The sequence below is a fragment of the Vanellus vanellus genome (genome assembly GCF_965231255.1).
Source record: "Vanellus vanellus genome assembly, chromosome: 2".
NCBI lineage: Eukaryota > Metazoa > Chordata > Aves > Charadriiformes > Charadriidae > Vanellus > Vanellus vanellus.
In genome coordinates this window covers 103,149,561-103,175,727 of record NC_138906.1, presented here as the reverse complement: position 1 = coordinate 103,175,727, position 26,167 = coordinate 103,149,561, and the positions used below count along the sequence as shown (strand labels likewise).

The 26,167-nt window shown below is 38.2% G+C and overlaps 1 long non-coding RNA gene across 1 annotated transcript; it reads left to right on the top strand.

Annotated features, from left to right (window-relative positions):
• The first annotated feature begins 220 nt into the window (after positions 1-220).
• On the top strand, positions 221-9,832 carry LOC309669011. Its single transcript, XR_014268876.1, has 4 exons — positions 221-259; positions 1,252-1,320; positions 7,529-7,562; positions 8,407-9,832. It is a non-coding gene; the product is annotated as an uncharacterized lncRNA (long non-coding RNA).
• Positions 9,833-26,167: the final 16,335 nt, after the last annotated feature.

The following is a 26,167-nucleotide window of genomic DNA, read 5'->3' as shown; positions in this document are numbered from 1 at the left end:
TGTAAAGGTGCCCTAGTGATAAAAGATGTGGTTTCATCTAGAAATGCGGTGAAACAGAATGATCAACTTAATTCATCCGACTGACGCTTCTCTCCCGCCCCCAATTGTTTGCTGAAGAGCACCGTATAAAGAAGATTTGGATTTTTGATTTTTTTCATTGTGTGCAGTGAAGCAGTTTTGCAGGATGAGCACTGTGACTGAAGAAGTTAAGCCAGAAGATGGCAAACCGGAATCTAAAAAAAAAATATTTTATTGTGAAGTGAGTGCGTTTCTTGATGGCTTTTCAGAGTATATGCTAAAATGCAGGCCTAAGGCATTGAAGACTGTGCTCTTAGAAATGGAGACATAACTTAGATGTAGTGTGGCAAACTTGTAAGTGAGAGAAGCTGTTAATGTAGAGAATAACGTGGTCAGTCCCTGGAAGAGCTACTTGTGTTAGGATTCGGTGAATTCAGTTTGTTCTTGAGCAATCAGACATGCAATATAATGATCCTTAATTGTTGTCTTTCAAATCTCTGTTAAGTATTTCTCATAGGTGACTGTAAAGGCTACAACTTTGTGTCAGAACATGATAAATTTGTCAGTCATGTTGTTCTAGCAGTGATTTTTTTTTTTTTTTTTTTTTCTGGTGCGTTAAACTTCTGGGACAGTATGTCAAGAGAATAGACAATATTAGCATATATTAGTCATTACTTTTTTTAGCTAAAGATAGTAAGAAACAATTGTAGATCTGTATTGTCTTCCATTAATTATTGTAATGGTATATGTGTGTCTGTGGATCTTAATGAAATGCAGATGTCTTCATTGTTTTTCTGATCCCTTTGATGTAACAATTAATGGAGTTCCAGTTATTCTAGGCCATAATTTTGTCTCTGTGCCTTTTAATCAATCTATGATCATCCCTTTTTGTTGGTTTTCCAGCCTACAGAAGTTTGGAAAACTTAAGAATACAGAAAGCATTGGTAGGCAGGAAGGGGGAAGCTCTTAAAAAGATTCATACCACCTGCTATATTTAAAGACATATTTAAGTATCATTTGAACAGATTTGCACAGTGTTTCTGGTCACTTTAGTGGTATGTGGCTCTCCTTAATGCCATGCCAATTGTAGTGTTCAAGCCAAAGAAGACCCTGAAAATTATGCTGTAATTATGAGAATTATGTAGAAATGGATGTATTTCCAGTTCTTACAACTCTCCAACTGCAGAATATCCATGGCATAACTGAAGATGTGCTTTCAATTTATCTTTTTAGGTCTGTAAAGTTCCGTGTATGAGTTCTATAAGTCTTCAGTCACACTATCGTGGTGCAAAACACAGAAAGGTAACCTTTTTCCATATTAAGTGTATATGCAAATTTAACCATAAGTCTGGGATTCTTGTAAAAGTCAGTAGTTGATTTCCTGTGACTTCAAGTGCATATCTAACTCATTGATAGATCTGTAAGAGTAATTTATTTGGAAAATCCCAATAAAAAATGAGGTGGGAATCTCTCAACTGTTTTGTACAGCATGTAACTTGAAACATCAACTGTACCTAAAGGTAAATGTGTGTTAATTGTGAAATTAATATTTGAATTACACCGAAGTCACAGATGGTGAAAGAATGCAAACTCCTGGTTTGGATGCAGTTGGTAAAAGTACTTGTTCTGTTTTACAAGTCTACACAAGTCACCTGTACTTTGAATAAAACTAGATTTCCTGTTGCTTTGGTAGTAACATCAATTCAGATTTCCTGCAGGATTTACACAGGCTTAACTACCAACTCATATGGTTCTGTTTGTTTGAAGCATCTCAATAGCAACTTCCTGGTTTACCACCTTGGCTTGTTTTGTGCTTGAATTATTAGACAATGGTCCTTGAGGACACATTTAGAGATGAGGCTCTTATAAATGTTTTTTGACTAAACTTTTGACTGTTGATTGGCTGGTGATTATCTATTGTTTAAAATTCCACATTCTCAGTCTATAAAGTTGAGACATTCTCAGTTGTCTGTACTTTCCTCTGTTACTTATGATCGCTGTCATCAGATTGTTTGTATTGTTGTGGCACTGAAGTGCCTCCTCTAATGTTTTCTCAATGACATTTTATTTTTCCTGGAACACTAAAGACTAACTGCAATATTGTCTTTTTCAAGGTTTTCTTTTTTTTTTTTGTGCCCCTCTTCTTTTGGTTGTAGTTGAGGGGCATCTCCCTACCGCTTGGTTTTCAAGACAGATTAATAGCAATTTGTCACCTGTTTGCTTATCACTTTAATAGCATTTACTCTTATTTGAGTCATTTGCTCCGCTTTCTCCAAGCACTTTCTTTTCCCCAGGATTCAGTGTTGTTCCTTGTTGATCCAGTAGAAGTGTACAGTACTGTAGTATTTTCATGTCCTGCCAAATGTTCTTGCTGATGCAAGTTCTTCTGGTTTTGTGGTTGTTTCTTTTTATTTCCTAGCTAACCTTCATAGCAATCTGATTATTGCTGTTTCTCCCTTTTAAAGTAGAAAACCTAGTGATTATTTTCTTAGAAAATCTGCGTGCAGTTTTCCTTCTGTTTCAGTCTTGGAAATCAGTGTGTGCTAGGCTACATATGCCCAACTTTATTGAGTTAAAGAAGGACTGCAAACTGACAGCGAAGAAGAATCGGGCAGGTTGAAAACGATGCTTGTTAGATGTTAAATGTTAGTGCTGGTGTGTGGTGTCCTGATAAGTCACATGACTGCATTTCTGGAGGAATAACTGTCCAAGATCATGTCATCATTGTTTTCAATTACCTCTAATTCCTCAGTCTAAATTATGAAATCTATTGTATGTTTTGATAGAAGATCAGACTTCATTGAGTTATCTCAAGAAGTTTTTGTATTGTCAAGTTTGAAGTAACCATAAAAGTCCTGAACTTATGTTCCTTTTTGATACAGGCTAGGTGTTGCTGGTGAATAGCTTAGTCTGTTCCTTAGCAGAGGAGCTCCTCTTCAAAATAATACCAAAGGATGTCCTGACAATGCAACAAAATGAAGAGAAGATGGTAGTTCTTTTGCCTAAATCACAACACTAGCCAATCCACCAGCCATTTCTTATGACTTTAGTCAGATGACTTTTTTTCTTACAACTACCCATTTGTTTTTAAAATGGCTTTGGTAAAGGTACTTTGTGCTTATCCTCCACCAGATGTAGTTTCAAAAACACAGGAGATGATCCTTTGTCAGGGAGTCACTTGTTTAGTAAAATTTTACAAGTGTAAACATTTGCTATGTGTCTGAAATGATTCTGTTTCATTGGCCCATATTTCCTATGGCTGTTCACAGTAGAATGCATTATTTTGAGTAGCTGTAGTAGTAAAGCTTGACTATCTGACAGATTTGTAGGAATACTTCAGTTGCCTTAACATGGTTATTGTATCTTTTTTTCTTGGTCACCTGGGTGGTTTGGTTATTCTGGGTTTTGGATAGGTATACAAGATACTTATCTCTTACTTCTGCATGCCTTTGTTTCATCTTTATATATTGATGGGTTTGCTCAACTGTATGTCAGTATCATTGACTCAAAATAAATTATGCATTCTGATACTATTGTTTAGAAAGGGGCCACTTCCCAAACATCAAACATACTTCTTAGGTAAATTGTATCAAATGCATAATTTCCATAAAACTAGGGAGATTTCTCTTAGTGACCTATGTATAACCAAAGAATTAAGACATCTTTTTTTTTTGAGGAAATCAGATTTATATGTGTTACTTTTCTCAGACTCAAGGAATATTGCTTTTGATGAGTTAGAGATTTTTAGCGAGTTTTTCTTGTACTGACTGTCAGCCTGGGTGTTTGAACTGACAGTGCCTAAATGATTTGCTGCCAGAGGGAAAATGTAAATAATAGCCATCTCTTCATGGCAGGTTAGGCAGACTACCCAGATTTGTTACAAGATGGTCAGAAGTTTTACTCTTACCCAGAGTATTTCACTTCCCAAACTAAAAGAGAATAAGCCTATACCTAGAGCCTTGTGGAATTCCTTTGACTGTGGTGGAGGCTAATAATTTGGTCCATTAAGCTTAGTCTATGTTCTTACAAGAAAGTGAGTCCTGAGTTGTTTCATTTGGGTTTTTTTTTTTTTTTTAATTGCGTATTTCTAGGCTTAATGTTCTGTAACCCGCTGGATTTATGTGTGGTTGATTTCAAGGTAGAGAAATAGACTGACATATTGCATCATAAAATAGAAGTAATTTTGAAATATTTCAAGCAAATGATTAGTCAGTGCAATGACTTTCTTCCTAGTCTGTTGCTGGGTTTTGTTTATTTGAAGCCTTTTCCATTTGCACTTCGAAATTTCTGTGAATGTTTTTTTTTTCCAAACAAGTCTGAGTAGTTGCTTTTATCAATTAATAAATGATCAGTTATCTAGTTAGATAAAATTGTTGCCACTTGCATTTTATGATATATGAAACTTTAACATAGAGGTTCTCAAATCTTTGAATGCTTAATTTACAAAATAATTTAATTCTGTATGGTGTACCTCTTTAGAGTTCATTTAGTTTCTCTCCCTGAGAGTTGATTCTGTGTTATGCCAAGAGTTTGCATTTCTCACTGACTTCAGTGTTCATGACTACGATGCCTTGGTGTCCTTGAACTGGAGCTTGAGTAATAAGCAGAATACGTATCTAACTTTTTCCGATGCTGATAATTCATGAGGCCAACCCCCTATAAAAGGTACTGATGGACAAAAGATTGTGGGGTTGGGATGACAAGACTGTTTATATCTTGTGGATTTGAGTGCCTTATGACCTTTTGCATACTGACAGGTTTTGTTGCTGAATAGGTGTTTAGGTGTTGATGGGGGGTGTATGGAAAATGACAGACTAAATAGCATTCATACATGTGCATGGAGTTCTTAGCTCTTTGAAAATTGGAATTGGTTTGTATTGTGTACTTGGAAAAACAATCGAATGTTACTTTTAGCCATTATGGTAAAATGGTTAGAAAACAATGTTTATGTAAGTTTGTTAATGCTTTTCATTGAACTGAGTCTACAAGGGCAATGGGGGATATGCTGCATGAAAGGTGGGTTTGGTTTTGGTTTATGATTTTTTTTTTTTTTTTTTTTTTTGGATAGCTGAGTAAAAAGCTAGGCCTTTTGAGGGAGCAGTCCCCAGATAAAATATACCTGCTGTGCATACAGCTGGAATATGGTGGTATGTGATATATTTTACTCCGGTTTTGCAAATATGGATTAGCTTTATTGCTTAGTTTGCTAGAGAGGAAATCCTAGAGTGGAACATCTCTTTTCCATGTGTTTTAAACAGCCTTTTGTAGGTATGGCACCATCAGAAGAGTGTTGCCTCTTCTGTGAACTGTATTTGGAACACAGATGAAGATTGTTCTGATTCTATCAAGGATTCAAGCTTCCTTGCCCTCTCTTCATATCTGGGGATAGGTAGGGTAGAAAGAGCTCTCAAATTCTAAAAGGAAAGGAATCTGCGTTCAGGACTCTGCAACCTTATTAGAAACAAGGAATGTTCAGATCTCTGAAGAGAGTTGTTAGTTTTTGTCTTTGCTATTTCAGTGTTCTCATTTCTGCTATACCTCTTGCCCCTGGTTGCCGTGCATCAGAACCTGTGGTTGAAAATACCTGATGTACAGGCAACTTTTCTGTTCGTTTGTATGGCATTAAAATCAACCATACTGGAAAAGCATTTTAATTGGACGTTTTTGTGTTGGTACTTGGAATGTTAACATAGCTAGGTTTCAGTTACAGGAAACTTGCCTTGCTGCTGTTTTGTTTATGTTTGGTCTCAAAAATTATGCTCTTATGTTCTGCAGCTTATCTTCATGATCCAAAGAGGCTTAAACTGTAGACCTTTTCTTTCGTGGAAAAAAAACCCGCAAACAACTTGATTTGCTTAGTATGAGCCTGAAGAGTTAAAATAAATAAAAGTTCTGTGTATGGGCTGCTAATGTCTAGCTGATATGATTTCAAGAGTGTATATATTTAGGAACAGCTAACTTATGTTAACATAATATTTAACTATGCATGTGAAACTTCTTAAATAAGCTGTGAACTTGAATTGTGTGGAAAACTAGTTTATGCGGTACCTCTTATAGATTACAGTCTGTGTGGGAGGTTTGAACCCTAAAAACGATCAGTTTTTGAGTTTTGGCTTCTCAAAGTTACACACTTCGTTAAAAGTTACCTTAACTTTTCATAGTCTTAGCTCAAAACCAGCTGTTGCAACTTGCTTGCAACACTTGACCCAGGACTGAGAGTAAATTTCTTACCTAATGTGTGAGAATTTTTATTCCTGATGTAGTTTTGGGATTTTTGCTTCTTGCTGTTTTTTTTTTTTTTTTTTTTTTTTTTTTCCCGAGAAACCTCAAGAAAAGTAAGTCGCAAGTAAAATGGACATGTTAGCTTCAGTTGTGGAGCTCTGTATAATATTAACAAAAGCAGTAATCCAAGTGCAATCGAAGTCAAAGTTGATTGTCTTAAAATGGTCAGGAAGAAATTCTGTCTCAGCAGCAGCTCACAGTTGCTAGTGTTTTCTTCACTTGTCTGAAAAATTAGGTATTAGCAGCTGTTTGTTGTAAACCTCTGTAGAGTGGCAAACAATGAAAACACTTGCAGCAGCATAACTGCAAGGGAGACTGTCTGTATTCTGAGCTTATAAATTCCTGCTGAGCTTATATACCACCACCCCACTGTCTGTGGCGATATTGGGACTTGGGTAACTTCCTTTTTCGTAACAGCCATCAAAGAACAGCTATTTGGCTTCTTGAAAGTTAACTATTGTGTCAGTCTTGCTTCCTACTGAATGATCACATCTATGTGCAGCATCTCTTCCATGCCACTAAATGCTGAAAATACAGCAGTCAGCTCCATGGACTGCCCTGGGCAGACAGCTGCCTTACTGGTAGAATGATCACACTTATTTTTTCATTGTTGTAAATGGCAAATTTGTGTTTATTTGCCAAAAAGTTCTCAAAATGAGTCAGGATTGTTTTAACCATGTTTTGAAACAAGAATTTAACTTCCTCTTTTCCTTAGATTCTGCCAAAAAGCAATCTGTTCTGGATTCAGCTGATGAAAGCCATTTTTCCTGTTCTTGATGATATGAATGAACTTTCCACTGAAAATGGGGGAGAGCTGCTTTTTGTTAGTTTGTTTTTCCTTTGGGGGCGAGTTTTCTTTTTCTTCTCTTTTGTTGGAACTACAATTCTTGAAAACTTGGGAGCTGTAATCATGCAGAACTCAACATTTTGTCTGGCATCCTTGAGATGTTGTGTTTCAAGCTGTAATCATCTCTTAAAACTTCATTAATAACAGGACTTTCTTGAAATTAACCTTGTATTAACTGTAAGTACACTTGTTGGTACTTCCAGCTTTTGCAGAAAATCATAAAGGCTCTAATTTTTCCCATTTCATAATGGAAACTTCGGTCTGTAATGTGATTCTGCAAAGACTTCTCAGGAAGTACAGGGTTTTTCCTTCAAATGGTGCAGCACATTAACTTCTTTTTCTTATTTTATTTTGGGATGACTTGCATCTTCGTAATTAAAGAAAGAGAAAGCCCTGAGACCCAAGACTGTCTATTGTAAGTATAACACTTCTTTCTTTCCAGCGTCTTAGGATAGATATTGCTTGTGGATTTTAATGTTTGTTGCTTTTCTAGTAATTCAGGTATTTGCATTTGCCAGTTTTATGTGTCTATAACTGTGTTTCTCTTTATACGCTGAACATTCTTCTGAGATTTTTATTTAGTGAACTGCTGGGCAAAGAAGTATTTTAGAGTGTGAAACCTTAATTATGTCTTTCCAGGTCTAAATATTTGTATATCTATCTAGTAGGGGGATGGATAGTCAGTATTTTAGTTTCTTACCTTCCCAGGCTAAACTGTCTCCCAATTGTCTGTCAGCTTTATGTGCTCACTGCTGAGCTTAAGGCAGTATGGTAAGAAGCTAACACAGCACTGTTGCAGATGCAGCTCTAGCAGTGCTGGAGTTGCCTGGCTGCATCACAGGAATGTTCTGCCTTTCTTTATTGTAGTGAACTTGCAGTAGTAAAGACCTATTCAAGGTGAACTCAGTTGTTGGGGTATCTTTTTCCCCAGAAACTGAGAATGTGAATCCAGACTGTCATATGTCAATGAAAATAAGAGTTGTGGTGAAAGGTTGAAAATGTGGGATATAACTAGCTCACAGTGGAAATGGAAATCTTGTTGTAAAGGCACTGATGATGACGTACAAGATTTTTAAAGTACAGGAAGCACAGAACATATTGGCAGATACAGGAATACTGATAAAAAAACAATGAGAAGAACCAAAATGGTTATACAGTTAGTCATGACAAGAAATAAGCCTTTCACTTCTACTTTATCTTCTTAGCCTGTTCTTCTAAGAAACAAGGCTTATATTCTGGCTTTGTCGTCTGTTCCCCAGTATCTTTTGAACCTCTCGGCCTTTTTGAACCAAGTTGATCAAGGGTTCCTGAAAATACACGTCTGCACAGAGAAGAGCGATGGTGTCAGTCCTCTACTGAGGGAAGTGCTGCAGGCTGAGCTCACCACTTACTGGACCGTGAAGAATCACCACAAGAGAAAGACTTAGAAAAGCTCTGGTCAGAGTTTGTTTTCTAAGAGGCTGGGCTTCATTAGCTGCTCTTGTGGTTTGCTATTGACAAGAAAGTATCAGTGCAAGACACATGATTAAAGTGTGTGAACAATTCTGAGACATTTTGCCTCAGTAGACATGAGTACTGGGTGCAGATCTTCTCTTTTTAGAAATACTGGTAATGAAGCTCCTTAACAGAATTTCTGCAAAAATTCTGAAAACATATAGGTCTCCTTGAAATCCTATGTATTTGAGCAGTCCAAAATTATATTTATACTTCAGCAACATATTTGTTTGGGTTAGTGTTTTTAGTGGAAGACAATTTCTAGAGATTTATTTGTATTTCTTGTCAGAAATGGTTGTTAAAAGTAATACTTGGTAACTGAAGAGGTTTTTGCTTCAAGACCATAAAATTTTGTTTCGGAGGAGTAATGTAATGGATGCATGGGACAGAAGGTGCAACTTGAATAAGGGGACAGAAAGTGTGGCAGCATGACTGTAAGAAGAGTGGTGGAATACAGGAGCCTGTTGCAGAGACTTTGGAAAACAGTACTGCTTGATATACTATGAACTCAGCGTTCCATGGAGAATTCAGGTTAAGAACATGTGCTTGTTGTAAGCACCGCATCTCTGGAAAAGTTATAGGTTAGAATCTTTCAACTGTAATGTATCTTACAGAATGAGAAGAGATAAGTTAAAATATCTGATTATCAAAGTGAAGAATCTAGACATGAAACTTTGGTAAACAAGTTACCTCTAACTTTTGGAGGAGTCCCAGCATCACAAGGTACCACCACGTGTCAGAAGCACTAGAAGATATGCTTTAATCCAGAAAGTTCTGTGCCTCAGTAATCATTTTGAAGCAACCTACCTCTTTTAATTCTAATATGAAATGATTATTGGTGTGATTGATACCTCCTTTATTCTACTTTATCCATATTGATTTCTGCTTCACTGAAGATCCAGACGTGGGAGGCCAATTTGCAAGCCTTTGGGTTTATTTGTCCAAAAGAGACTGAAATTTGGTGTGATGAAGTTTATTTGTATGTTTTATTTGTGTGGTGGTGTTTTGGTGTTTTTTTTTTTTTTTTTTTTTTTTTTTACAGGTAGAAAAGCTTTCTGTCTAAGTAACTTTTCAAAGATGGCAATTCAGGCTTCATTTTGGGGACTGCAATGCAGAATTATGTATTCAATATATATGTAGAACTTCTTGAAACTGTCCCATGGACATATTGCCAACTGTACAAATAATTCTCCCTCAAGAGCCAGCAGATCCAGGAAATTCATTGTACTCTGTCACTGAGCTACAAGAATAAATTCTGAATTTGTTTCGCCTTTGTTTTTTCATTTTAAATAGTTGATAATTTTTTCTACCGTTTGCAGACATATATAGTAAGTATAAACGAAAATTATACTGCCTTTGTGGAGTTAAGTAGTGAAGTCTTGTGAATGAGCATGGAAAGTCTGGATATTCTTAAATTAGGTGCACTATGTAAAGTACGAGTTTAGTATTATTTCAGGATATAAGTTAATGAGGTGTTTCTGTTATTGCTGCTGGATCTGCAGTCTTGTTCTAATATTCATGTTGTTAGATACTCCAGTGAGAATGAAATGTCGCAGCATGGTCACATTTCACTGGAGTTCAAAGAGTGAGGAACAAAAATATATGGATATTGTCAAAGTGAAGGGTGAATTTTCTTGGAAATCACTTGGGACAAAACCTGACTAGTATCTGAAATGTACACTGTCTAAAGAAGAGGTTTGACATATTTAAAATGTTTTACACCAACATCTGCAATTTCTTCCTTGCTGCAGAATTAAAACAAAGTTCCTTTTCCAGTATGGAGAACACCACTAATGCTGCTATCATTTGTAAACGAAAATTAAAAAAGACAAATTATTTGGTTTCTGAGTGTTTTCAAATGGGACATGCCATGTACAGTATCCTTGCTGAACGCATCAAAAGTAACTGTTCATAATCCAGAACTGATGAGCATGAGTAACCTGCCTGTTCAACTGTACAATCTTGTTGGCTTTCAAGTCGGTTAAGTCAGGAAATGTATGTGTTTCCAGATGATTGTGTTTGGAGCAGTACCACTTTCTGTAAGAACGACATCTGGATACCATGCAAGTTTCCATATGGCAAAACTATCAACAAGTTATTTTTGTGGTAATGACAGAATTGCATATCTGGGGTGATTTTTTTGCCTGTGCTCCAGCAGTTCAGGGGAGAGCAGCTTAATAGAAGATGTGAGAAGAGAAGATGCTGAAGTTCTAGGACTTTACTCGGAGAGTTAAATCAAACCTCAGTTAAGTATATAAATTTCAGTTAAGTGATTTCTTTATACAATGATATAATTGGATGGATCCAAGACTTCTTTCAGCTGTAGTTGAGGCAGCTGCACACTCATGTTCAGGGATAAGGAGAGGAGGAGGCTGAACATTGCTCTCTTTCCTGGGACCTTTTGGCCAAAGCAGACAGAAGTTGGGAAAACTTTTTGCTTTGAGCAAGAGGCATTAAATGATGGGGGCAATGCCAATATACATGTTGGGCAAATGTTCCCTGGGCAATAGCAAAATGCAGTGGTTTATTACTAAAACGAGGCAGCTCAGGTAGAAGGCATAGTATAGAGCATAAGCCCTATTAAAGCCCTTTCTGGGCTGCTTAGCTTTATTGGTGAAATTAATTTGGCACAGAATGGATTAATGGATTTTTTTTTTTTTGCACAGCCTGTGGAATTTTTCTTGTAATACAGGAAGATGCGGAATTAGCTTGTAGTACTTCTCTTACAACAATACAAATGGAAAGTATTGAAAAGTGTAGTGAGATGTTGTAGGCATTTAGTTGCTGGATCTGTTACCCTGTGTCTGCATCCTTCAACTTAAAACCTTTAAGTAGCACCACGAGTAAAGACAGCTTCATTATGGTCATTCTGTAAAGCATGGAATCAATGGGAGGGATCAGATCTGAAGATAAGCTGCATTTATTTAACAGTGCTGACTACAGGTTCTTCCTCCAGTGAAAGCACAACTTTCATGTATTCTGCTTTGGGTTCACCAATGACAATGTTACCGGTATCTTGATCAGTATTTCAGTTTTATGATACAAGATAAATTTACTTATTTTAACATGTCCCTCCATGCTCAGTGTCTGTCAAGCATTGATTAGTATGCGTAAGGTTTTGGGATGTAAAACTGCTGCTACCTTTTTAAGGAAAGGAAACCTGGAAGTTCGTTTCTGAGTTGCAGACTAGAAGAGAACATGTTTCAGAAATCGTAACAGAAGTCTGAAGATTGAACACTACTCCAGCTCACTTAACACCTTTCTTTTGGGGAGTTCCCTCATACAGTGGAATATAGAGTCTTTGTGTACTTCACTTTGTGTTCAGAAGTAAATCTGCAATGCTGAGTCCCGTACCTCTTTGTTGCCACTGAGTAACTGATTTGACAAGGTCTGAAATTGTCCTTAAGTTTTGAAACATAACTGTTTTACTTCTGGCAGTCATTAGGAATGTGTGTGCATTACAAATGTATAGACGTAAAAGGTGGAGAATAAAGGAACATGTTCAGGACCCTGTCATTGAATATTGAAAGGAAAGGGATTTTTTTTTTGTTCATATAGATAACTAGTATCTGGAAAATATCCCTTACTAAATAAAATCACTTGTTGGAAGGGATTTCTTAGGTGATTTCTGAACTTCCTGATTGAAGCAGGACTATTTCCAGTGCTGGATCATCACTTGCTTACTGAAGCTTTGAGTATCTCCAAGGGCAGAGAGTCTGCTCCCTGTGTATAATCAGTCCATAGTTGTACCTCTATCTTAAAGAAGAATTTTATCCTAACACCTAGTCTGTGCCTCCTAAGCAACTATTTCTGGCTGCTACTTGTTATGCTGTTGTCGCATCCCTAAAGGATTTGAGTCGTCTTTGTAGCTGCCCTTCAGGTATCTATGCTACTAGGTCTCATCTTAGCCTCCACTTTCCCCGACTGAACAAGTCCAGCTCCCAAACCTCTTCTCGTAAGTTATTTGCCCTGGGTTGTTTGTCTTGGTAGCCCTTCCAATGGACCCTTTCTGGTTTTTCGACATCCCACTTGAACTGGAGAAGGATGCAACTAGGCAGCCTTGCAAGTCCCAAATAATGGAGGCCAAGATATTCTGAATTATGCTGCCGGTACCAGTATCTCAGTATGGCATTTGCCTAGTTTATGGGAGACGTGCTTTTGGCCAATATTTAGCTTAGCATTCATCATAACTCTAAGGTTCTTTTTGACAGTGCAGCTGCTCAGTCAGCCAGATCTCAGCCTGTACTTGTGAATGTGATTATTTCAGCTGCAGAACTCTACGCTACTTACTATGTTTCTTAAGGTTTCTTTAATCCTTAATGTTCCCAAGGTCCTGCTCAATTGAAGCTATGACGTTGGTTGTATCCCCTACATTACTATTGCCCATGAATTTTGCTGAGCATGTTCTATGCATCCTCAATCAGGTTATTGATGATGTTAATTGTTGCGTGCCCTGGAATCAGTCTTTGGGGTCCTCTGCTGTTTACTGAACACCAAGAGGCTGGGCTGTTCGTCGTTGCCCTTTGAGCCTGGCAGTCCAGCTGATTTTCAGTTATTTTTCAGCGTATCAGTCTGATATGCTTTCAGGGAAAATACTGTTTTGTTTTGGTTTTGAGATGCTTAAGAAATGAAACTTACATTATTAATAGCATTACAAAGCCATGTGGCTAGTAAATGTGAATTAAATGTTAGCCTAGAAACCTGCTGTTGCTGAATGGGAGAGCGTCTTGAAGATCATAGTTGCTTTGTTAAACCTTTGCAGGCTGTGATGATAATATTTGCTAAATGCCTCCTTTTTTCTTTTCTTTTATTTATTTTTATTTTTTTAAGAAAAAAGAAATCTCAAAACCCCAAACTGCTACCTTTGGTGATAGTAGCAGCTACAACTTGATTTTGAATTTTTTTTAACTTTTTTTTTTAAACGTATTTGTAAACATCAACCACATTAAGGCATACTGCACTGTGAACTGAACTGCTTCTGCTGCAGTTCTCTGCAAATACAATTTGTTCCTAGAAGTAAACAGAAAATAAAGCACTAAAAATCTTATTTCACAGTGTCAAAAGTGTACTTGTAGAGTGTCTGGAGATTCTCTTTTGTTCATGCTACCAGAGGCTTTGAAGCTTTTTACTGAAAAATATGGATAACTTATTATAAGAAATTGAGATATATGTTTTTTCATACCCCTCCTTTATGTTAATATTGCAGAGTTGTTTGCAAAACGTTTACAACTTTGATTTGATTTATGGCTTGTTATGTATCTCTTAACTGCCTATCTTGTGCAGAAAGAGAAAACCATTGATGTATACAACATGTTGTATTTGCCATGACTATGGAAAACTTAGCTTCAAAAATAGGAATTACATGGACAAATATATAGTTTAACTTAAACTTTCGCTTTTTCCAGTAAATGAGTACTAGTGTGTCATCATCTTATCTTGAATGCTGCAATTTACAAAATATTGGGAACATTATTAAAGCGCACTTGTGTTATGTCTGTGTCTATGGATTTGAGGGAAGAGGGAGGTAAGGGAAAGGAGTTCCAAAGGAGGGGAATGGAAGTACCTTTATACAAACATGTCTAAAAATTCACTCTGAAGCTTTGAGTGGTTAAGAATATATACAGAACTGTATGTAAAAGAAGACTCAGTTTAATGAGTTTATGAATTGTCTGTGGGACTGTGTTTAGGCTCTAAATGTTTTGTGTCAGGTACCTTTAACACAGGTCAACTGTCATGCACAATACTGAATAGTTAAAATAATTAAAATAACTAGGCAGCATGAAAAGCTCTTAAAAATCAAATAAAAATTGAATACTCTCTACTTCTGTGACATTCATGTGTTTGGTATATTGTATTGGTGGGGAAGGGGAGTGGAAATGAGGACTTTTTCTTACTTAAAGCAGTGAAGTTACAAAAGGAAAGTGTACCAAGACGAAATACTGTTATTACTGAGCATATATTAAACTGTAAAATGAAAATAACTGTTCAGTTCTCTAACTTGTTTCGATGATCTACTGGGTACTTAATAAAAGCAAGTAAGAAGTAGTAGTCTGACTGTGCAACTATTATCCTAGGTTCTCCGGCTCCAGTCCGAACTCCGATGAAGTATGAAACACAGAGACCAGGTAGCTGAATATAAACGAGCTAATGTCCTTTTCAGGTGCAACTTTGAAATCAGTGGTTTTGTTTTCATCATGACCAAAGCAGGTAGTTGATAATGGTTTAGGAAGAAGCAATGCAAATTACCGAACCATTGCTTTTCTTTTGTGCACTGGTTAATTTATGTAAGAAAAGATCTTAGGAGAATATGAAGTTACGAGTACTTTCATAGAAAGACTTTCAAACTTGAGACATTATAGTTTCTTTCTTCCTGATTATCTGATATCAATGAATCCAGCTGATGTTTTTTTTAGGTGGTGAGGTTTTCAACAGAAAATTTTGCAGTACATGTGTGTACACATATGATACACTGAAAGTTTGACAAAACAAAAGTATATAAACCAAGAACAGTATGGGTTGTTTATTATCAAGATGGTACTATGACAAGACTATTTAGTAGTTAGGAAGTGATAAGAAAATGGTCATCACCTTGTAGAGACCTTTAACTTTTTTCTGTGTGGATCTTTCTGTATTAAGCCCAAAAGACTGTCAGCCTGCAAACAGCTAGTGCGCTCCGAGAGCTGCTGCACAGACACACAAATGCATGAGAACTGCATAATACATTTAAGTATTGGTAAAAATCTATGGAGATTCATTACATGGCACCAACTTGTTACATGTCACCTCTGTCATGCTATGCTACTATTGCTGTGTGTCACCTCAGACAAAAAACAACAGAGAATGATTTTAATAAGACTGTGAAGCTTTGGTGGAAATGGGCGACACTGTTCCTATGGCAGGAGGTGTCCCATCAGCTATTTTCTACCACAATTAAATTATAAGAGGTTTTCCATATAAATTAATGCTGGAACTTTGTGCAGCCCTGGAGTTTGGCTTGATGGCAGCACAAGCATATTCCTAATGGAATGAATATTTAAGAACAAGCACGGAATTTGCTATCCTTCAGAAGTTTTGTTTGATTTTTAAACCATAATCTGGCATCCTAAGGGGAAAGAATACAGTAACATACTGTTCAGTGCTTGTGGTATTTCTGCTTGTTTGCTCCCATTTGAAGAAACTAGTGGTGTTTATGACTCATGAAATTCATCAGTCAATTAAAATACAGCTGTATGTAATTAGGAAGAGGAACTCTATTTCTGCACATTTTTTTTCTCAGATTGAAAACATGTATTTTAACACTTCAGCATGCTCTTTTGTAGTGGCCACCACTTGAATACGCTGACTGCCTCTTTCATATTATTTTGCAGATATATTTAGCTGAACTCTCCTGGTGCTCTGAGTTGACCAGGGATACTTTAAAAGTGTTTTAGGTAGTACAAAACACAAGCTATTAAAACCCAGTAAAGAGATACAGCCTTGATTGAAACACTTTTAGTTCAGGCTCAGGAACATACTAACTGTAGTTTTGCAGCTTCTGGTCTGCCCAGGGTACAAGAGACATTTGCTATCTATATTAATGAAGTTTGTGTGTTCTTTATGAGACTTAAGGCAATATGATTCTCGAACTTCAGTCTCCAAACAAGCAGTCTCAGTATGCTATGAGAGTATTAGGGTTTTAGGAGAAGAAGGAGATTGACTTGTCTTTTCTAATTTTCCCTTCCCCATCTGCCTTTTTCCTTTTTTTTTTTTCCCCTTCTTTTTCTTTTCCTCTCCCCCTTTTTTCCCTTCTCTCCCTTTTTTGCCCTTTCCACCCCTCCTCTCCTTCTTGCTCCCCACTTCCCCCCCCCTTATTTTTTCCTTTTTTTTTTTCCTTTTTTTCCCCCCATTTTTTCCCCTCATTTTTCCTCTTTTTTTAATGAGAACTGACATGGTCTGAGGCATGCTATGAATGTGAACTTGGTATCTTTCCTCATAAACTGGACTGTGTTAGAAGGTCTGGTTTAATTATTTGGTTCTCTTCTTGAAAAGAAAACAGAGTGTTGGAATCTTTTTGTGAGTGACTGAGATCTTGCCCATTTTCCTTACATGTTTTAGAGTGAAAATTAATTTTGTCCACCCTAATGGCTCTGTTAGAAGTTCCTTTAAGATCATAGAAATTACGTGCAAATTGTCTAATGTGGAATATCTCTTTCTGTGTTGTATTTTTTACTTTAGTGAAAAGAGGGCTCACAAAGGACATAAGCTGTCTGAAGGATTTTATGAATGATCCCAAAAGAGACGAACCTTTAGTTGGTATGTTTGTTTTTTTTTTTTTTTTTTTCTAAATGGTATGTCTTTGAATTTGTAAGCAAATGGCTTTTGTTTTGAAATAAAAGGTGGAATTTTAGAGTTCCATTTTCTGTAAATGCATTGAATAATTTATGGGATATATCTTATCTCTTACACCTTTTAAAGTTTAGCTTATTATACTGAGTATGATAAAGGCCACCTCTTTTATACACATTGTTAGACAACTCAGTCTTGAAGGAGCCATCTCAGTATAGAAGCTTTTCACAGATCACAGAATGGTTGAGTTTGGAAGGGACCTCTGGAGGTCGTCTGCTCTTAAGCCCCTGCTCAAGCAGGGTCACCCAGAGCAGGTTGCTCAGGACCACGCCCAGATGAGTTTTTAATATCTCCAAGGTGGAACACTCCACAACCTCTCAAGGAAACCTGCGCCAGCGCTCAGTCATCCTCACAGTCAAAGGTGTTTCCTGATGTTTAGACATCATCTCCTGTGTTTCAGTTTGTGCCTATTGTCTCTTGTCCCAACACTGGGCACCACTGAAAAAAGCCTGGCTCCATCTTCTTTGCACCCTCCCTTTAGGTATGTATACATGCTGAAGAGATCCTGTCTGAGCCTTCTCTTGTCCAGGCTAGATAGTCCCAGCTCTCTCAACCTTTCCTCGTAGGAGAGATGCTCTAGTGCCTTCCATCGTCTTCATCGCCCTTTGTGTGTCCACGTATCTTGTACTGGGAAGCCCAGAACTGGACACAGCGCTCCAGGTTTGGCCCTACTGGTGCAAAGTGGAGAGGGTGGATCATCTTCAGCCTGCTGGCAACATTCCTTGTGCAGCTCAGGGTACCATTAGCCTTCTTGGCCACAAGAGCCAGTTGCTGGCTCATCTTCAACTTGGTGTCCACCCAGTTCCTTTTCTGCCAAGCTGCTTTCCAGCTGGTACCGGTACCTGGGCTTGCCCCTCCCCAGGTGCAGGACTTTGCACTTCCCCTTGCTGAACTGTGTGAAGTTCCTGTCAGCCCAACCCTCCAGCCTGTCAAGGTCCCTCTTTTGTATTGGCTATCCCTCCCAGTTTTGTGTCATTAGCAAACTTGCTGAGGGTATGCTCTGCCCCATCATCCAGATCATTAATGAAGATGTTAAACAGGACTAGACTCAGTATTGACCCTTGGGATACACTGCTAGTTACTGGCCTCCAATTTCATGACACTGGTGACTTGTCATATGGTGGTTCTTTGTGGTTTTCCATTTGGTGGGATATACAGACGTCTCTGTCTAGTGAGATATTTTTCCTCAGTGCCTTTGGGAATAGTAAAAGTAATGAGATTAATTTTAAGGTCTTCTTTCTTTCTTGTAATTCTTGTAATTGCTAGATTAGGCAACCCTTAGGAGAGGCTAAACAATGCTGCTTGTCAGTGGCCTTAGTGTCCCTAGTATGTGCTGGTGGCTAAGAGAAGTATGTTCCCCGATGAAGAGCTAAGTAGCAAGTTTCCTAGTATTAGCAGAGAGTTCCTCTGTTTAGTGAATTCTCTTGCTCTTGCTTTACATACAGTATTAATATTAAAAAGCTTATTATTTTAATAGAAAAAGGTAAATCACAAAGTGTTACTTTCTTGTATACTCAGTTCCTTTGGTAATAGTTTATTTTCAAAGTTAAGATTTAGCAATATAACACTGTAGCGGGTCTGAGATGGAGTTGAATTTCTCCATAGCAGGGTGTGGTTTGGATTTATGACTAAAACAGTGTTGATAATACACCAGTGTTCTGGCAGTTGCTGAGCAGTGCACAGCCTCAAGACTTTCTTTTTTTCCCACTTTGAGTCCCCACCCCTCATCCCTTGAGTAGGCTGGGGGGGATGGGAGACTGGGAGGGGACACAGCCAGGACAGTTGGCCCAAACTGGCCGAAAGGATATTCTGTACACATAATGTCATGCTCAGTAATCACAATTGAGGTAGAGGAAGAAAAGGGGGTGGGGTTTAGCTTCCAAGGTGGCTGTTCAGAGACTGTCTGAGTATTGGTCTGGTTGTGGGGAGGTGAGTGACTGGTTTTCGCATGGTTTTTTTTCTTTCCCCTCTTTCCTTCACCTATTAAACTGGCTTTGACTCAACCCATGAGTTTCCTCAGTTTTGCTCTTCCTGTTTTCTCCCAGTCTTCCTGAGGGGTGTGTATGTGAGTGAGCAAGCAGCTGTGTGGTGCTTGGCTGCTGGCTGGGGTCAACCCATCACAAATACACGGTACTGGAATTTATGATAATAGGGAACAGCTGCAGGTTTTTCCTATTTGTTTTAAGCTGCTTATAAAGTTGTTGCATTTAAGCCGTTCAGAGTAAAACTTTTCATGCTAGGTATAAGCCTCAAACTTAGAGAAATACTTCTAAGGCATAGTCTTTCAGTCATTTCTAGGAAAAATGAAGAAAAAACCCACTTTCATTCATGTAATTCTTAAAGGTTTATGGAAGATTTTTAGATTATGAAGGACTTAGTTTTGTGAAGTAATCATTGTCTTTTCTACAGGTGCTTTGTGCTTCTCTGACATTGTCCAAGTTACGTTTGTCTAAGTTTAAATGCAGTTTTTTAATACAGACATTTGCGTGGCATTTTCTATTCTGATTCCCTTTTTTGTATGCTCTTCTCCCTGAATTCTCTTACATGACTGTATTGAATGGAAGGCTCTTTCTTAGTATATTAAAAATACCATGAAATATTTTGTTTTGCTGGGCTTGCAAATCTGCCATAGACAGTGTTTTTCCTTTCAGAATAAAGCATCACAATGAGAGAAATTTAACTGATGCAGGTAATAAGTCCGGTCCTTGTGATCCTGAAGAAATGTTGAAATTCTGAAAATGGAATACTTTTCTTTATTAATTTTGGCTTTTAATGAGCAACATTGAAGGGAATACATTTGTTTATGGTAGTCTATACTAAGATACAGGTATTTGTAACTCTTGCTTTTACAGGTTTAGAACACGTGGTTGAAATCAGATTTGAAGGAAGAAAAGAGCCACATTATGAGTGCAAGCTCTGTGGGTTTAATACAGAGATGGCACCTATGATAGAACATCTTAGTGGATATAAGCACAGAAGAGCATACATCGTGAGTAATTTTTATGCATTTTGATCGCAATTTCTTTATGATACTCCCCTTTTCTTTTATTTTTTTTCTGTAAATACTTACATCAAGTTTGAAGTTTAACCCCCCCATATGATAAATCAGTAATACTTGTATGGTTCACTCTTCATGGGTCACATCAACATGAATAGCTTTGAAGCTGTTGAGCTATAGAGGGAGTCTGATCCATAGGTGTGTGTGTCTGTGTCTGCTCAAAGTCTCTTCCTAAGTGTTTTGATTGCCTCCAGGGTCAGGCTCCTAGAACGTTGTGGTTCTTTCTTATTCCTCAGCATGCTCATAGCGTTGTTGGATATGGTACAGAGCATGTTACCTTTTGGTAGCAAGCTTTGCATAGTATCCATTTGTTGTTTTGAAGAACACTTAAACAATTTTAACATTAAAATTTAATTAGTTGTGTTACAGAGAAGAAATTAGCTCATTGAGTTCAAAACAATATTTACCAGTCTTTCAGAAGCTTGCCCAAAAGTTGAAATGTGTCAATTTTTTAATATTTTGGTACTGACCATTTCAAGCCGTTTTTGTCAACAGTCTAAAGAATTTCCAGATAAAATGAAGAGAAAGACAACAGATATAAAAGAATGCAAAGTCTCATTTCTCAGACGGATAGCAGGAGAACTAGAGAAGACTGAAGGATTAAAAATGTATAAGGTAATTGGAAATAAATATAAAGTATCCACTAACGTGTCTTTTATCAGTGCGTTTATGTTTGACCTACTAAATTTTAAAAGTACTGCTGACAAAGCTTGTTAAATTTCTGTGTGTTTCTGTGTGTTTCTAGGAATTGCAGTATTAAATTGAACTAAGACTTAACTTAAAGTTGCCTTAAGAAATCTGGGGACAAGAACAGTATTCTTGCAATTCCTCTGAAAAAACAAACTTGTTTGGTTTTAAGAAGTTAGGTTTTTAGATAGAAAATGTCCTGTCTGAATTCAGGGGTTCAGAAATTTTATTGCGTTACTTCAATGATTTTAATTTTTGCAACTTAGATTTTCTCCAATGTAAGCAAGTTTTCTCTCAAATTTCATAAATATTTACAAGATCATATACCTATAAGATTATGGGTTACACTATGCTGGGATAAATAAAAGTATTTGTTCCGTTTCTAAAGGCAGTTGCAGTAGAGACAGTTGTTATGAAATTTTAATCAGAAAATCTAATACGAAACTATTTCTATTCCTAGATTGAAGGTTATATAAGACCAAGTACCTCACGTAAGTCTATGAATTACTTGAATAAAATAGATTTTAAATAATTGATACTTGACTAATTTGAATTAGTAGTTGAACTCAAAGGGTTTGACTGATTTAAAACTTCCAACTTGTACTAGCACAAAATATTTTTAGAGATTTACCAGTTTTTGTGAATTTGAAATGAGAGAAGAAGGGAATTGCCAGACTTGCAGTGTTTCTTAGACATTTTTAACTGCTTGGTTCTGGAGGTATTTAAGATAACTACAGTAATTTGCTAATCAAGGAAAGTGAAAAAGTAAGGAAAAATGGTATTTGATGGGTTTCTCTGACTAAGCTGATAAAGCCTTCTCCGCCTCATTTAAGTCATCAAAAGGCATACATGCTGAATCACTGGTAAAAGTGGAAGTTACAGTTCTTTGGCAAGTCCATTGGAACAAACAATGGAAACCAAACCCTCAAACAAAACCGGCATCTTCCCTCATACAGTATGTTTGAGTTATGCCCTTGGTTACTGTAGATGTGCTGTTGATGCTTAATGATGCCAACCTGAAGAAATATCTACTTGCTACCTTTTGATCCCAGTAGTAGTATCAGTGGGAAGGTAGGTTTGATTGAAATGGGTGAAGGTTGCATAGATCAACAGTTTGTCAGTGTAAATCCTGCTGTAGGTGCCTACCACAGCAGTGCTTTTTTTTGGATTGATCATTGATGGCTTCTGTGGATTGTACCTTTTAATGCTGGTCTGCAAAACAAGGTGGCAGAGACTCTTTTTGAGCTGTTTGTCTCTCTTGTGAAGAAGAGGGAATGTGACCTAGTACTCCAGCTCAGTAATTCTCCATCCAGCGTAAATTGACATCGGTGCTTACTGACTTCTGTAGAAGATGAAGACATGCTCAGATATCAAACCAGAACATCAGAAAGAGTGATCCCACCCAATCCTACAGGATATAAAGAACTGGAGGAATGGAAAAGGGTGAAGTTAGCTGAAAAAGCGTTGTTTCATTCAGTATTAAGATTTCTGCTGGTTAGGTGGTAAGGGTAATATCAAGTGAATTCCAAAATAGAAATACTGCAATGATTTAGAATAAAATAATTCTTACTGGTTTAGCAGCTGTGTGTCTTTAGACTAGATCTTATTGGCAGAGAATAACTTCCAGCTTCAAAGCTCCCTTCTGGCAGCAAGAGTGAGTTTAAGGATATAATTAAGAAGGGCCATTTGGTGGCATATCCTAGTGGCAAAACGGACATTAACACCCATGGCTGCTGCAGAGATCATATGCAAAAGTAAGATAAGGTTATGTATTGTTTTATACACATGTATATGTATGTATGAGAGGCCTTGAAGTGATTGATTTGCTGCGTTTCTTAAAGGAAAAACTATGGTATTTCTTTATTCTCTAAGGAAGAGAGATTATCTGTATTTCGTCTTGGGATTCAGATTAAAAATACTATCTTATTAAGGTAATTCCTAAAACCAGATACTCGAAGCAGGGAGTTGAGCTTGAAGGCCTTATGACACTGTGTATAAGCACAGTGTAGTAGTATAACACAGGAAGTTCTGCTCTAGTTTAGTCCCTAAATTCTGCCTGCACCATTTTTTTTTCCTTTCTAAAAGTTACTCTTAATGCTGCTACAGAGTACAGCAGCAAAATGGAAATAAGTCCAGAGATTTACTTTGCTATTTTGGACCAGGCTTTTCAGATTGAATTATTGCTTCCTTGAAGTTATAGCAGATACCTGGAGAAGCTGCTCTGTATCTTCAGTGGGGAAGTGATAACTCCATGTGTCAGTACAGGATGGGAAGTGACAGACTGATCAGTCTTGCTAAAAAGGACTTGATGGTTATGGTGGATGCCAAGCTGAATACGAGCCAAGAGAATGTTCTCATTGCACATAAAGCAAATCTCATATTGTGATACTTCAGGAGGAGCACAAGCAGCAGATTGAAGAACAGTCTTATTCCCTGCTATTTGGTGCTGGTAAGACCAAATTTGGAATACTGTGTCTAGTTTTGTTCCCTCTAGTTCAAAGGGAAGATGGATAAATTGGAGAGGTTCCAGCAGAGGATTAGGAAGATTCTCAGGGGTCAAGAGCATGTACCTAGTATGAGGGTTAGAGGGAGCTGGGCTTGTTTAGAATGGGAAAGAGGAGGGTAAGGGGTGATCTTGTAACTGCCCTTCAAGCGTCTGTAGACTGCCAGAAAGATGACAAAGCCAAAGTTGTTGGTAATTGCAGGCAACATAACAAGAGATGGCAGCCTCTGATGGCAGCTTGAGAGGCTGAATTCAGGAAAAACTTCTTTCCTAGAGTGTAGTACAGCACTGGAACAGGTTATCCGTAGGTAGTGAACCCTTCATCCTTGGAGGTTTTCAAGACCTGGCTATACAAAACTAGAATCTTCTGTTGGCAGTAGTCTTGCTTCAAGTGGGAGGTTGGACTAGATAGTGGAACTGGAAGTTACTGTGTGGTCACAGAGCTATGACATCATCAGATTTGCAGGGGTGTAATGCAATAGGTTGTACCACTGGAGTGCTGTAATGGATAGATATGGGCTCCTTATGAAGGATGGCATAGAAGATGACAGTAGAAGTTGTGCTGGATGAACCTTTTCTGTATAGAGCCATGACTGGTGGTTGCTGAGATCTTATAGGTGGCTAGGGGGAAGGCCAACAAGAACAATATCGTGGTAGTTCTCTGCCCCACACGAACAGGTAGTCTGTAGCAAGGCTGCCTTTACATAATGGAAAGAAATCTTCCAACTGCAGGTTCCAGTTTTCTTGGGGAGACTGACTTTTGCTGGAAAAGCAGCATGGCAAGTTGCAAACAATCCAAAAGTGAGTCAATGCCAGTTTTTTGTGCAGGTACTGGATGAGTCAACAAGGGGAAGTGTTTTGCAGAGAAGAGTCAGGAATGTGATGGTCAATGGCAGCCTTAGTTGAAGTGATCATGAGATGATACAGGTTAAAACCCCTTGCGGAATGAGGAAGTTACATATCAGACTAATGACCTTGGGCTTCAGCAGAAGAGACTTCAGCTTCTTCAGAAAACTAGTAGTCAGGATCCCTTGAGAGGCTGCTTTAAAAGGAAAAGAAACCCCAAAGAGCTAATGAGTCTTCTGAGAGAACCTCCTCAAAGAACAGAAATGATCCATTCTGCTATCCAAGAATATGGGCATGTGTAACAGGTGTCTAGTGTGTTTGAAGAGCGAACTTCTAACTGATCTTAAATGCTAAAAGGAGGCAGGCTGCCAAGAAGAAATGTATAAGAATTGCAGATGTATTTGTGGTAAAATTAAGATGGCAAAGCTTGCCTGGAGCTGAAAGGAATATGAAGGGCAACAGGAAGGCTTCTGCTGGTATGATAGCAGCAAAAGATGTGATCCCACTGCTGAGCAAGTAGGCTGGTGATGAAGGACATGGAAGAGGCTGAGATACTATGAATCACAGAATGATTTAGGTTGGAAGGGACCTTGAAGATCATAGAGTTCCAGCCCCCCTGCCATAGGCAGGGACACCTCCCACTAGACCAGGTTGCCCAAGGCCACATCCAGCCTGGCCTTAAACACCTCCAAGGATGGGGCCTCAACAACCTCTCTGGGCAACCTGTTCCAGTGCCTTACCACCCTCAAAGTGAAAAATTTCTTCTTAATGTTTAATCTAAACCTGCCCTCTTCCAGTTTAAAGCCATTCCTCCTCATCCTGTCACTACATGCCCTAGTAAAAAGTCCTTCCCCAGCTATCCTGTAGTACCTTTAGGTACTGGAAGGCCGCAATAACATCTCTCTGGAGCCTTCTCTTCTCCAGGCTGAACAGTCCCAACTCTTTTAGCCTCTCCTCATAGGAGAGGTGCTCCAGCCCTCGGATCATCCTCGTGACCCTCCTCTGGACACACTCCAACAGGTCCTTGTAATACTTGTAACTTTCTTTGTCTTGGTCTTTGCTGAGAAGGTCTGCTCTCAGATCTTTGTGCATAATTGTAAAGCTTAGGGGAGAATGGCCTTACACACTGTAGAGAAGGATCAGTTTAGGGAAGAGCAAATTGAGCATGTACAAGGCCATAGGACAAAAAGGGATGCTTCTGGTGTTGAGAGAGCTGTCTCCTCACTAACGTCTTTGAAAGGTCATGGTGATCAGAGGAGTTCCTTGAGGAACTGAAAAAAACAAACGTGTTTATCTTCAAAAGTAAATTATGGCTACAGGCTGTCCCAGACATTATAAAAAATTAAGGGGCAAGTCCTCATGGACATAATTTACTAGCGTGTGAAGATCAAGAAGGTGACTGGGAACAGCCAGTGTGGATTTACCAAGTACAAACTGGGTTTGACCAACCTGATTGTGTTTGGCTGGCTCAGTGGACAGAGGAAGAAGGACGGATGTAATTTTAACTTTATCAAAGCTTTCAGCACAGTCTCCCATGTTATACTTCCAGCCAAATTGAGGAGATAAGTCTACAAGCTGGATAAAAGGTGGCTGAACTGTTAGGCTCAAAGAGTAGTTGTTAGTGATTTTAAGTGTGTTGGCCAGTTATTGGTGGCATTCCTCAGTGGTTTCTCCTGGGGCAGCACTGTTTAACATGTTCATTCATTACCTGTATAATGGGATAGAATACACCATTGTCAAATTTGCAGATAATGTCAAACTGGGGCAACGCCTGGTATGTCATAGAACAAGACTGCCATTCAGACGGTTCTTAACAAGCTGGTGAAGTGGGCTGTCAGAAACCTCCTGAAGTTCAGCAAAGGTACATGGGATGGAGCAACACGCTGCTGGATACAGACTGGATACTATTGGGCTAGGAGGGCCCAATATGAACCAATATGAACCTGCAGGTTTTGATATACAACAGTATAAGCATGAATCAGCAATGCATTCTTGATGTAATGAAGTCTAACAGCGTACTGGACTGCGTTAGCAAAAGTGTAGCCAG